Below are 14,067 nucleotides of genomic sequence, written 5' to 3'. Positions count from 1 at the left end.
TTTACTCTTCTCAAGGCCAACATAACTTTCTGCCTTGATTCTTACATCCTGGCCATTATTAGAGAAGGGAGGTGGTAAAGAGGAAGGTCAAACAGTTGTTCTCTTCAGTTCAAGGATGTTTCTAGTCCCCCCAAAGGGCACCAGGTGGAGAAGATTCAGGAATATTATCAGTGTTCCAGTCAGCTGCCTCTAATCCTGGCCATGGTCACAGGCATCAGGTGGCAACTGTCAGGCCCACATGTGACCTCTGGTGGGCAGGCAACATCCCCCACATGCCTTCTCCCTCATGCCACTCTCTCTACCCTTCTGCCCCACCTCCTCAGTCCTTTACAATATGTTACCACCATTCCCTTCCTGCTAGCCTACGTCCGGAAGGGCATATGCTAAGAATCTCCTCCCCAGCCTAGAGTTCTATTGCAAGAACGTGCTTGCATGACCGGAGCTTCAGAAAGTGTCATGTCCACCCCATTTGTTTTGATCCAAATATCCCCTTTGGAAAAACCCAGAATTGATGTTCACCTATAGTAACACAGGTGTAAAAAAGATACCCAAGGACTCAATGCAAAGGAAGGAAAATTCAGTTTTAGGGCCCTCTAAAGTCTAGACCATCCTTTGTGCTACGGAGAAGGACGGAGGGGAACAGATGGTGAGCCGGTCTTCTACTCTGTGAACTTCTGGGACGGATGCACCCAGAGCAATGAGTTGCAGTGAGAAAGACAAAGCTGAATTTTTGAAATATGTTAATAATATTATCATCCAAGTCGCCCTAATTTACTGTTTTTCAGAGAATGCCGGAAAGCTAGTCCTGCAAGAGACAGGTCTCTAAACTTTTTTGCTCTCCTACTTCCTAAGAGGCAAAGGTCAAGAGAGGAAAGAGGACTACCTGTGCATCAAATGTTAAATGAGAAGGGTGAAATATTTTTCTTTACCAGGTTACCTAGCAAGCTTAGGATGGAAACATGGGAGAAGAAAAGTAGAGTGTGAAAAAGCAGTTAAACATGGCTTTTAGGAGGAAAAACAAGGGAAGAAGCTAGGAAGGAAAGCAGGATTGGAGTTCACCTGAGAGGAGCAAGGTAGGATTAGAAGAGATAGGAGGTGGGTTTAGGGAATTTCTGCTGCCAGAATCCTGGGGTGCCACTGTACCTGGGGAGGCTGCATTTGTTTCCAAAGTCAAGGGATGGACACAGGGTCATCCAGGAAAGAACTCATATATGCTAACTGAGGTTTTCCAGAGTCAGGGCCGGGAAGGATAGGCAGATTTCCAGGTAGGTACACAGGGCACCTGCGTGTTGGATGACAGAGTCGTCTTGCAGCTCACAGAAGCAGCGCAGGTGCAGTGAGCTGTTCCCAGGATTGACTGGGTCATTACCAAGGTCAAAGGAAGACTTAGCTGTGGGCGTGTGGGGCTGAGCTCTGATGTGGCTGAGGTGTGAAGTCTGGGTGCAGTGGTGTGCAGAAGGCTAGGGTGCACCACACTGGCGTGGGCAGGGGGCCCCGAGGGGCCAGCAAAGGTTCATGAGTCCAGATGCCTGAAAGGAAGGAAGAATGTCCACATGAGACCCCAGGAGAGCTTGAATAGGAAGGCAGATCTTTGCCAACGAGTTTCAGGGGCTCATTCCTGTCCTAACTTGGTTGCGGCTAATATCTGAATGGGTTGCCTAGAGAGAAATGCAAACAGCTGACTTTACGGAGAAGCCCTTAGTGGAAATGCAGAGATCATGTTTATCATTAGTGTTGCCCTTGGTCAAGGGTTAGAGCTACAAGCAAGGCAGCTAACCGGAAGGGACCAAAGGAAGGATGGTTGGAACAGACCGGGATGGGTTACGTTTAGGCTAACTTATCAAAGTAACTGAGGCTGGGGACCCATCACTCACCTGACTGTTCTCTTTCACTGTACTAAAATGGCTGGCTCTGACACCATGTTTAAGGGGAAAGCTCTTTAGGAGAAGAGGAGAGAATTAGACAGATGTTCCCATCAAAACTAAGTTCCAGTCCAGTGGGGTAGGCAGTTGAGGCACTGGTCTGGGATCAGTAACCCACACTGCATCTAGAAGAGACAGAAATTTAGAAGCCAAAGTGTCTGTCAGGAGGGCCAAAGGAGGGGTTCCACCTTGAAGGTCATGGCAAGGCAAAGGTCAAGAGCTCAGATGTTTAGTCAGAATAACACTCCTGTTCAGCCTTGTTGTATTTAACAGGGAGGTGGTCTCAAGGTGGGGAAGGAATTGGGTCTACCTATGGTTTGGGTGGAGTTTACTCTTTCCCCACAATAGGGGTTGGTCCTGGCTGACTTAATCCAGTGATTGGTTCTGGGGCGCATAACCCAGTCTGAGACAATAAGAAATAAGATGTTTGCTAAGCTTTCTATGAAAGAAATCTTTTCCTTTCCTGTTTAATAAGACTTTTTTTTTTGCCCAGAAAACCGCCAGAGGATTAGCAGAAGGGAGTCTCCGGAGTCAAGCGCAGACTAGAGGCCCACGGAAGAGGGTAGGAAGGGCGGCGAGGCGGTGCGCGCTCCACGGACTGGCGGGAGGGAGCCGGGGCGGAGGGGCGGCTCGCCGGCCAAGCAGAGCCCCCGAGTCTGGCTGGCAAAAGCGGAGGGGCCGGACAGACTGTGTTCCGACAGCAAGCGCGACTTAGCGTCTGGGAGGTCATAAGTTAACAGCTCTGCTCGGAAAGCCGGAAGGCTGGAGGACAAAGGGAGGGAGAGCTGCTGAGCCCCCGGACGGCAGAGCTCAGCTTGGCGGGGAACAAAGGCGCCAGCGCCATCTCCCCCGCCCATCCCCCAGCCAAAATCCCAAAGGGAACCAGTTCCTGCCAGGGAACTTGCTCGCTCTGCGCAAACACCCAACTCTGTGCTTCTGCGGAGCCAAACCTCCGGCAGCGGATCTGACTCCCTCCCGCTGCCACAGGGCTCCTCCTGAAGTGGATCACCTAAGGAGAAGCGAGCTAAGCCTGCCCCTCCACCCCCCGTGCACCTTGCCTACCCACCCCAGCTAATACGCCACATCCCCAGCAACACAAGCCTGGCAGTGTGCAAGTAGCCCAGACGGGACACACCACCCCACAGTGAATCCCGCCCCTAGGAGAGGGGAAGAGAAGGCACACACCAGTCTGACTGTGGCCCCAGCAGTGGGCTGGGGGCAGACATCGGGTCGGACTGCGGCCCCGCCCACTAACTCCAGTTATATACCACAGCACAGGGGAAGTGCCCTGCAGGTCCTCACCACGCCAGGGACTCTCCAAAATGACCAAACGGAAGAATTCCCCTCAGAAGAATCTCCAGGAAATAACAACAGCTAATGAACTGATCAAAAAGGATTTAAATAATATAACAGAAAGTGAATTTAGAATAATAGTCATAAAATTAATCGCTGGGCTTGAAAACAGTATACAGGACAGCAGAGAATCTCTTGCCACAAAGATCGAGGGACTAAGGAACAGTCACGAGGAGTTGAAAAACGCTTTAAACGAAATGCAAAACAAAATGGAATCCACGATGGCTCGGCTTGAAGAGGCAGAGGAGAGAATAGGTGAACTAGAAGATAAAGTTATGGAGAAAGAGGAAGCTGAAAGAAAGAGAGATAAAAAAATCCAGGAGTATGAGGGGAAAATTAGAGAACTAAGTGATACACTAAAAAAAAATAATATACGCATAATTGGTATCCCAGAGGAGGAAGAGAGAGGGAAAGGTGCTGAAGGGGTACTTGAACAAATTATAGCTGAGAACTTCCCTGAACTGGGGAAGGAAAAAGGCATTGAAATCCAAGAGGCACAGAGAACTCCCTTCAGACGTAACTTGAATCGATCTTCTGCACGACATATCATAGTGAAACTGGCAAAATACAAGGATAAAGAGAAAATTCTGAAAGCAGCAAGGGATAAACGTGCCCTCACATATAAAGGGAGACCTATAAGACTCGTGACTGATCTCTCCTTTGAAACTTGGCAGGCCAGAAAGGCTTGGCACGATATCTACAGTGTGCTAAACAGAAAAAATATGCAGCCGAGAATCCTTTATCCAGCAAGTCTGTCATTTAGAATAGAAGGAGAGATAAAGGTCTTCCCAAACAAACAAAAACTGAAGGAATTTGTCACCACGAAACCAGCCCTACAAGAGATCCTAAGGGGGATCCTGTGAGACAAAGTACCAGAGACATCACTACAAGCATAAAACATACAGACATCACAATGACTCTAAACCCATATCTTTCTATAATAACACTGAATGTAAATGGATTAAATGCGCCAACTAAAAGACATAGGGTATCAGAATGGATAAAAAAACAAGACCCATCTATTAGCTGTCTACAAGAGACTCATTTTAGATCTGAGGACACCTTTAGATTGAGAGTGAGGGGATGGAGAACTATTTATCATGCTCCTGGAAGCCAAAAGAAAGCTGGAGTAGCCATACTTATATCAGACAAACTAGACTTTAAATTAAAGGCTGTAACAAGAGATGAAGAAGGGCATTATATAATAATCACAGGGTCTATCCACCAGGAAGAGCTAACTATTATAAATGTCTATGCGCCAAATACCCGAGCCCCCAGATATATAAAACAATTACTCATAAACATAAGCAACCTTATTGATAAGAATGTGGTCATTGCAGGGGACTTTAACACCCCACTTACAGAAATGGATAGATCATCTAGACACACAGTCAATAAAGAAACAAGGGCCCTGAATGATACATTGGATCAGATGGACTTGACAGATCTATTTAGAACTCTGCATCCCAAAGCAACAGAATATACTTTCTTCTCGAGTGCACATGGAACATTCTCCAAGATAGATCATATACTGGGTCACAAAACAGCCCTTCATAAGGTTACAAGAATTGAAATTATACCATGCATACTTTCAGACCACAATGCTATGAAGCTTGAAATCAACCACAGGAAAAAGTCTGGAAAACCTCCAAAAGCATGGAGGTTAAAGAACACCCTACTAACGAATGAGTGGGTCAACCAGGCAATTAGAGAAGAAATTAAAATATATATGGAAACAAACGAAAATGAAAATACAACAATCCAAACGCTTTGGGATGCAGCGAAGGCAGTCCTGAGAGGAAAATACATTGCAATCCAGGCCTATCTCAAGAAACAAGAAAAATCCCAAATACAAAATCTAACAGCACACCTAAAGGAAATAGAAGCAGAACAGCAAAGGCAGCCTAAACCCAGCAGAAGAAGAGAAATAATAAAGATCAGAGCAGAAATAAACAATATAGAATCTAAAAAAACTGTAGAGCAGATCAACGAAACCAAGAGTTGGTTTTTTGAAAAAATAAACAAAATTGACAAACCTCTAGCCAGGCTTCTCAAAAAGAAAAGGGAGATGACCCAAATAGATAAAATCATGAATGAAAATGGAATGATTACAACCAATCCCTCAGAGATACAACCAATTATCAGGGAATACTATGAAAAATTATATGCCAGCAAATTGGACAACCTGGAAGAAATGGACAAATTTCTAAACACCCACACTCTTCCAAAACTCAATCAGGAGGAAATAGAAAGCTTGAACAGACCCATAACCAGCGAAGAAATTGAATCGGTTATCAAAAATCTCCCAACAAATAAGAGTCCAGGACCAGATGGCTTCCCAGGGGAGTTCTACCAGACATTTAAAGCAGAGATAATACCTATCCTTCTCAAGCTATTCCAAGAAATAGAAAGGGAAGGAAAACTTCCAGACTCATTCTGTGAAGCCAGTATTACTTTGATTCCTAAACCAGACAGAGACCCAGTAAAAAAAGAGAACTACAGGCCAATATCCCTGATGAATATGGATGCAAAAATTCTTAATAAGATACTAGCAAATCGAATTCAACAGCATATCAAAAGAATTATTCACCATGATCAAGTGGGATTCATTCCTGGGATGCAGGGCTGGTTCAACATTCGCAAATCGATCAACGTGATACATCACATTAACAAAAAAAAAGAGAAGAACCATATGATCCTGTCAATCGATGCAGAAAAGGCCTTTGACAAAATCCAGCACCCTTTCTTAATAAAAACCCTTGAGAAAGTCGGGATAGAAGGAACATACTTAAAGATCATAAAGGCCATTTATGAAAAGCCCACAGCTAACATCATCCTCAACGGGGAAAAACTGAGAGCTTTTTCCCTGAGATCAGGAACACGACAGGGATGCCCACTGTCACCGCTGCTGTTTAATATAGTGCTGGAAGTTCTAGCATCAGCAATCAGACAACAAAAGGAAATCAAAGGCATCAAAATTGGCAAAGATGAAGTCAAGCTTTCGCTTTTTGCAGATGACATGATATTATACATGGAAAATCCGATAGACTCCACCAAAAGTCTGCTAGAACTGATACATGAATTCAGCAAAGTTGCAGGATACAAAATCAATGTGCAGAAATCAGTTGCATTCTTATACACTAACAATGAAGCAACAGAAAGACAAATGAAGAAACTGATCGCATTCACAATTGCACCAAGAAGCATAAAATACCTAGGAATAAATCTAACCAAAGATGTAAAAGATCTGTATGCTGAAAACTATAGAAAGCTTATGCAGGTAATTGAAGAAGATATAAAGAAATGGAAAGACATTCCCTGCTCATGGATTGGAAGAATAAATATTGTCAAAATGTCAATACTACCCAAAGCTATCTACACATTCAATGCAATCCCAATCAAAATTGCACCAGCATTCTTCTCGAAACTAGAACAAGCAATCCTAAAATTCATATGGAACCACAAAAGGCCCCGAATAGCCAAAGTAATTTTGAAGAAGAAGACCAAAGCAGGAGGCATCACAATCCCAGACTTTAGCCTCTACTACAAAGCTGTCATCATCAAGTCAGCATGGTATTGGCATAAAAACAGACACATAGACCAATGGAATAGAATAGAAACCCCAGAACTAGACCCACAAACGTACGGCCAACTCATCTTTGACAAAGCAGGAAAGAACATCCAATGGAAAAAAGACAGTCTCTTTAACAAATGGTGCTGGGAGAACTGGACAGCAACATGCAGAAGGTTGAAACTAGACCACTTTCTCACACCATTCACAAAAATAAACTCAAAATGGATAAAGGACCTGAATGTGAGACAGGAAACCATCAAAACCTTAGAGGAGAAAGCAGGAAAAGACCTCTCTGACCTCAGCCGTAGCAATCTCTTACTCGGCACATCCCCAAAGGCAAGGGAATTAAAAGCAAAAGTGAATTACTGGGACCTTATGAAGATAAAAAGCTTCTGCACAGCAAAGGAAACAAGCAACAAAACTAAAAGGCAACCAACAGAATGGGAAAAGATATTTGCAAATGACACATCGGACAAAGGGCTAGTATCCAAAATCTATAAAGAGCTCATCAAACTCCACACCCGAAAAACAAATAACCCAGTGAAGAAATGGGCAGAAAACATGAATAGACACTTCTCTAAAGAAGACATCCGGATGGCCAACAGGCACATGAAAAGATGTTCAACGTCGCTCCTTATCAGGGAAATACAAATCAAAACCACACTCAGATATCACCTCACGCCAGTCAGAGTGGCCAAAATGAAGAAATCAGGAGACTACAGATGCTGGAGAGGATGTGGAGAAACAGGAACCCTCTTGCACTGTTGGTGGGAATGCAAATTGGTGCAGCCGCTCTGGAAAGCAGTGTGGAGGTTCCTCAGAAAATTAAAAATAGACCTACCCTATGACCCAGCAATAGCACTGCTAGGAATTTACCCAAGGGATACAGGAGTACTGATGCATAGGGGCACCTGTACCCCAATGTTTATAGCGGCACTCTCAACAATAGCCAAATTATGGAAAGAGCCTAAATGTCCATCAACTGATGAATGGATAAAGAAATTGTGGTTTATATACACAATGGAATACTACGTGGCAATGAGAAAAAATGAAATATGGCCTTTTGTAGCAACATGGATGGAACTGGAGAGTGTGATGCTAAGTGAAATAAGCCATACAGAGAAAGACAGATACCATATGGTTTCACTCTTAGGTGGACCCTGAGAAACATAACAGAAACCCATGGGGGAGGGGAAGGAAAAAAAAAAAAAAAAAGAGGTTAGAGTGGGAGAGAGCCAAAGCATAAGAGACTGTTAAAAACTGAGAACAAACTGAGGGTTGATGGGGGGTGGGAGGGAGGGCAGGGTGGGTGATGGGTATTGAGGAGGGCACCTTTTGGGATGAGCACTGGGTGTTGTATGGAAACCAATTTGACAGTAAATTTCATATATTAAAAAAAAAAAAAAAATTGAAAAAAAAAATAACAATAAATGTCAGCATTTAATTTTTTTTTTTTTCAACGTTTTTTATTTATTTTTGGGACAGAGAGAGACAGAGCATGAATGGGGGAGGGGCAGAGAGAGAGGGAGACACAGAATCGGAAACAGGCTCCAGGCTCCGAGCCATCAGCCCAGAGCCTGACGCGGGGCTCGAACTCACGGGCCGCGAGATGGTGACCTGGCTGAAGTCGGACGCTTAACCGACTGCGCCACCCAGGCGCCCCTAAATGTCAGCATTTAAAAAACACTTTCCAATTTCCACAGCATCACCAGCACTTAATTAAGATCCTTGGATAATTATTATTTTTAATATTAATATCTTAATTTTTTATCCTGTGTTGCCATAACAATGGGAGACACAGTATTCATATTGTGCCAAATTAAAGAGACTAAACACTAAAAAAAAAAAAAAAAAAAAAAAAAAAAGACTTTTTTTTTACCCCAGGCAGTAGAGTGTGATTGAATATGTGAAATGTATAGTTGTTGTAGCCATGGGGTGGAAGGTGTGGGGCCAGGTGGGCTATAGGCCTGTCATGTGGAGCCTGATGGCCCCCATGTTGTGGCAAAACGGAGGTGAGGACTTTAGTAGCCTTGTCTGAATGGCTGTATCAAAACTGACCTGAAATATCAACTGCCACTGGATTTCAGATACATGAATGAATACATTTACTATTTCAGCCGATTTGAATGGGATTTTGCTTTTATTTTTTCAACTTAGTCTTAACTGATGCATTAAGGAAGGGTGAGGGAGCAAAGCCTAAAGGAGCCGTTATGATGGCTTACAAAGTCCTCTCATTCAGGAATCAAGCCTTCTGGAAAATAAATCCTCCTGGCGCCTCTTGGGATGGTGATTCGGAAGATTACTTGAAAGCAGTCCTGTGGGCGGGGGCTTCCCTTTGGAAGCAGCAGCCCCTGCCACAAACTGAACAAAGGTGTACAAGGCCAGCAATGATGTTCAGGAGGTGAATAGTGAAAATGTCATCACTTTGTGTTTGATTTGCTTGTTGGGCTTTCCTAAAATGGTGGGAGGGAGGTCAGAATTTCTTGCACTCTGCTAAATATTTTGCTGAATTCATCTGTGAGGCTGAAGAAACAAAATTGGCCCTTTCAGATTGTTCTCTAACTTTCAAGAAAGCAACACAGCCCCAAATACCACAAGCTGGCCCAGTGTGGGTGGTGCCAGGAGAAGCCGCAGAAGTGTTCCTGGTTAAAGCCCTCCCTGAACCCTTCCCTCATGTGATCTTTCCAGAAGGAATGTGTTCCTGAGACCAGGTTCCACCCTGCAGCCTCAGCCTCCTGGACCACATCCTGAAACTCTATTCCGAAGCATTCTTTGGTTGGGGCTCAAGAAGCACTGGTCCCAGTAAAAAGTCACCTGCAAAGGAAACTGGCATGAATAGTCAGTCACTTTCAGTGGCCTGATGCCAGAGAGCCAGGAGAGCTCCCCAGCACTGCCATTCCTCTCCCGCTGACTTGTATTTTCTCCAGTGTTCCGAAGCAAATGCTGAGTCATGTGTGAGCATGAACCCTGAATTATCAGCCATCCCTCAGTATGAACTAAGTCATCTGACCCTGTCCTGAGAGCAAGTTTGGGCTTCTGGAGAAGGGAGAGAGCAGTTATCCAAGTGGCTTCAGAAGGAGCCCCGGAGGAGAGAACTGACAGAGGACAGAACTGATGGTTCTGGAGTGGAAGCCTCATGCTGGGCCTCTTAATGGCTCTTCATCCAAGTCGCCCTAATTTACTGTTTTTCAGAGAATGCCGGAAAGCTGGTCCTGCCAGAGACAGGTCTCTAAACTTTTTTGCTCTCCCACTTCCTAAGAGAATTCTGAAACATCAAGATTTTCCATCGTCAATATAGAGGCTTTTTTAAATTAATAGTAGAAAATATAAAACACTTGAATTCAGGTGAGGATCAATACAATTGACAAATATTTTATAATATGACTTGCTAAAACAAATTTTAACTGCTTATTGAATAAAGAGAATCAAATCTAGGGGCATCTGGGTGACTCAATCGGTTAAGCGTCCGACTCTTGATTTCAGCTCAGGTCATGATTCCAGGATCATGGAATCAAGCCCTGCATCGGGCTCCATGCTGAGATTGGAGCCTACTTAAGACTCTCTCTCTCTCTCTCTCTCTCTCTCTTTCTCTCTCTCTCTCTGTGTCTGTCTCCCCCTCTGCTCCACTTGTTCACACACGTGTTCTCTAAAAAAAAAAGAGAGAGAGAGAGAATCAAATCTGAAAGAAAAAAATGTAAAAATTTTCCCATGAGTTTTCTTTGATATATCTCAAAACATTTGGTGGTCTCAGAAAAACATTCCAGTTATAGACTAAAGAACATACGTTACAAATCGGTATCATTTCAGTTACTCTGAATTCCGAGCAGCTCAGCATGTCCCATTCATGCACAGCTTCAGGCTTAACAAAACTCTGGGTAAAATGGGACCCTAAGTGTTTCATGATTTAACATTCAAGGAGCAGGCAACCCAGAATACTTGGATCCCAGTGTAGGTCCTCATGGTAAGATTTGGGGTGAGTGAGAGGCCAGCCTCTCTTTTACCAAGGGGAACAGCCCACAGCATTGGGAAGGCAGTCTTATTCTCAGGTGGATCAGTTCTATGAAAGGAAACGTACGGAATTAAGATCTGGAAATTGATTCCTTTTAAATTACCTGTATCCCTTGAGAAGTCTTCATGTGCCCTCAGGTACATGCATCCCAGCATCGGGGACACTCCATGACAACAGGTTTCCAGGGAAATGCAGCTGGATTTCCTTACTGGCTTCTTAAAGGCTCTGAGAGGGCCTGCAGTAAAGAAACACGTCCTTGTTAAACCTAGAGTTTTCTAAAAGTACTTTTTCATTTGTTTTTAACGCTTGTTAGCATTACCATAAAAACTTTTGGACTAGTGTTATTATTGGCATTCATTGGCATAACGAATTTGAAGTTGAGTCACTTGCTCTAGGCCAGGGGTCCACAAACTCTGTAAAGTCAGATGACAAATGTTTTCATCTCTGAAAGCCATTTGGTCTCTGTTGTAGGTACTCACCTCTGCTATTGTAATGCAAAAGCACCATAGACAATTCATCAATGAATTAGGGCAGCTGCAGGTTCTAAAAAAAGCCTGTATTTACAAAATCAGGCAGTGGGTTGGATTTGGCCTGCAGGCCTTGTATACTTTGATCACCTCTGCACCAGGCTGTGTATCTAAAGGGATTTGAAGCCAGGTCTGGTGACTTCACAATGTAGACCCTGTCCCCATGTCACTCTGAGGAGGTGTCACGGAGAACCCCATAAAAGGAGGCTGCAGCACAGGAGACAAACCTCATCCCCTTGGGCATTTGGCCAAGGGCTGGCCCCTTCCAGCTTAGCTGATTCTGGGGCTGATGTGGGCCTCTTCCTCAGTGTTCAAGTGTCTGCCATCACCTCACTCATCTTTAAGGAGCGATCAATATGGACCTTGTGGCCCACAGAGAAAGTAGCCCCCATAGGCCTCAGTTGCCAAGTATAAAGTAAAGCACACAAGAACTCTTTTAGGGCAAACCAACACCTCTACTGTTCTGGGCTCAATCAGGTCCACCTGGAGTTCTTTCTCTTATTGTTGAATAAGCTTGACCTTGAGTCAAGGGCTTCTGAATATGCAAGTAATTGGATTGGTTGTTTCAATTTTAGTTCTTCAAGGCTTTCTGAATCCTGGAAAGTACTCATAAAACTGCCTGCTGCCAAGGTAAAGGCATCTACCTGGGAAAGGAAGGCCCTATGTGACCTGCCCTGATTTGAAGCCATACTCCCTTGTAGCACAACCCTCGGGAAGAGCCTAACGGGGTTCGTTTTGGGATAGAATCAAATGATGGCCATGATTTCTTGGGCGGAGATAGCTCCCTGAAAGTCATCTGGGCAGCTGCAAAATGCTGAGGCATGTCCACCAAGCCCTAATCACGGAGGCCCTTTGCAAAGGCCTCCATTACATTGTTAACCTCCCCAACAATAGAAGGAACTATTTTCATTTTTCTAAGACTGGTAGGCAGGGGTCACATCATGAAAGCCTAGAGATGGCATGCTAAGGAAGTCAGATTAGATACTGCTGGGAACTGCTAATGAAGGAGAGTGGCTTGCCCCAGTGTATCTATTAGAAGAGCCCCTCTGGGCAATAGGATGAGGAAGACTGGAGGGTTTCAGAAGGGTCCAGGAGAAAGATGAGGGGGCCTGATTTTAGGCTGTGACTCAGGGCAGCGGTGGGGGGACAGGGAGGGATGGAAAAGAGAGGGTGGCTTTAAATGAGAGGCTTCAGAGATAACTCACATGGCTATTTAAGTTGTAGGCTGAAGTAAACATATTGAAAATCAACAAAGTGGATATGAGAGGAAAATGCTAAAAGCAAACAAGACTTTCCTTGGGAGGAGTGGAAAAGGACTGTGGATCATGACGAAATGCAGGCTTAAGCTAAGGAGCGAAGGCTTGGAGCAAGGAGGATGGGGACTACGGTCAGGAGGCTTTAGGCCCCACTAGCTCTTTGACATGGACAACTGAGGTCTGCTCAGTATTATGAAAGGTGCTGGGCAAATGCGACTCCAGCCTCCTCCTCTCTCTCCACGCATGTCATCACCCCGAGCCCTTCCTGTATAGAAATTCTAGTGCCATCCTTGCACTAAACGTCCTATAAAATTCATGGTTTTTGCAACAAGCATGGTAGTCTTCCAAAGGAAGATCAGTGAGTCTGACCTCTTGCTTAAATATAAATGAAATAACCCTGCTTTATAATCATTACCACAACATGGAATAATATTTAGACGGGTCACCTCTTGAAACAGAAAAAAAAAACCCAAAAAACAAGTGTCTTTTACAACGAAGAACGGTAACTACAAAGGAACAACACTACAGAGAAGCACTCCTAGCTTAGTTGTGACTGTTTCCAAAATAGCAGCTGAGGCAACCACCTTAAATATGGAAATCCCTGTGCAAAGGCAGGTGTCTGTTCTGCCGTCTCAGAGCCTGCCAGGACTCAGAGACCGTGTCATTGATCAGTGCCACCCACAATCAGGGGGCTGAGAACTTGGGGTAATTGTTAAAACTTTACCGATGGTCTCCAAGGCGTATCAGACGCTGGCAGAGAGCAGCAGGCACTACTCGCTGCTTTCTTTGAACTGTCTCCCCTTACGCTCTGGCCAGTTCATTAGCTGCCAACAGGCTGCAGCCTCCTCTCCCCACTGCGGCCACCTGACACCGCTTTGGGCTTTGTTCCTGCACCACTGGAACTCCGTGGCAAAATCAGATCCAAGTCCGCGTTATCACGGGTACAGCAGAGCAGTCTGTTCTCGGGTTTTAGATGTCCTTTCACATTTGGCTTTTCTTTCTGCTGCCGCCCTTCTAGCTATCTTTCTGACCTGCTCTCCTGGGCCGTGACTTCTAACCTATCCATTGAATGCCTACCACACACTAGACTCTCTAAGATGCACAGGGCATGGGCCCTACCCTCAGGGACCAGACAGATCAGCTGGAGAGAGAGGAATGTACACAAAGAGCAGCCTCTCTTAGCAGTGTGCAACTCCACCTTCTCCAGTCTCTAGAGAGGCCCTCTCCATGTGTGCCAAATCAGAGGTACAATGTGAGAAAATAAAATATTTCTTCTTGGGGGTCATAAAGAGTCATCAGTCGCATTTATGGGCAAAGTGTAGACAGATGTGGATAATATATACACAGCTGCGTGTACAGGGAATAGGAAATTCTCACATACTGGGACAATATACCTTTCACTAAGGTCATTAGATTTGTTTTGATT

General features: G+C 44.6%; 1 long non-coding RNA gene across 1 annotated transcript in view; it reads right to left on the bottom strand.

Moving 5' to 3' along the window:
* Positions 1 to 11,502, bottom strand: part of LOC132683231 (uncharacterized) — a 28,056-nt gene extending 16,554 nt beyond the window's left edge. Inside the window, exons 1-2 of the long non-coding RNA XR_009612114.3 lie at positions 11,338 to 11,502; positions 10,962 to 11,093 (exon numbers count right to left, since the gene is read on the bottom strand). This is a non-coding gene — a long non-coding RNA (uncharacterized LOC132683231). The remainder of the gene's footprint in view (positions 1 to 10,961; positions 11,094 to 11,337) is intronic.
* Positions 11,503 to 14,067: the final 2,565 nt, after the last annotated feature.

The sequence above is a fragment of the Panthera onca genome, chromosome C2 (genome assembly GCF_046562875.1).
Source record: "Panthera onca isolate mPanOnc1 chromosome C2, mPanOnc1 haplotype 2, whole genome shotgun sequence".
Taxonomy (NCBI): Eukaryota; Metazoa; Chordata; class Mammalia; order Carnivora; family Felidae; genus Panthera; species Panthera onca.
The sequence above is the reverse complement of the archived record's forward strand: the minus strand, read 5'-3'. Positions and strand labels throughout refer to the sequence as shown.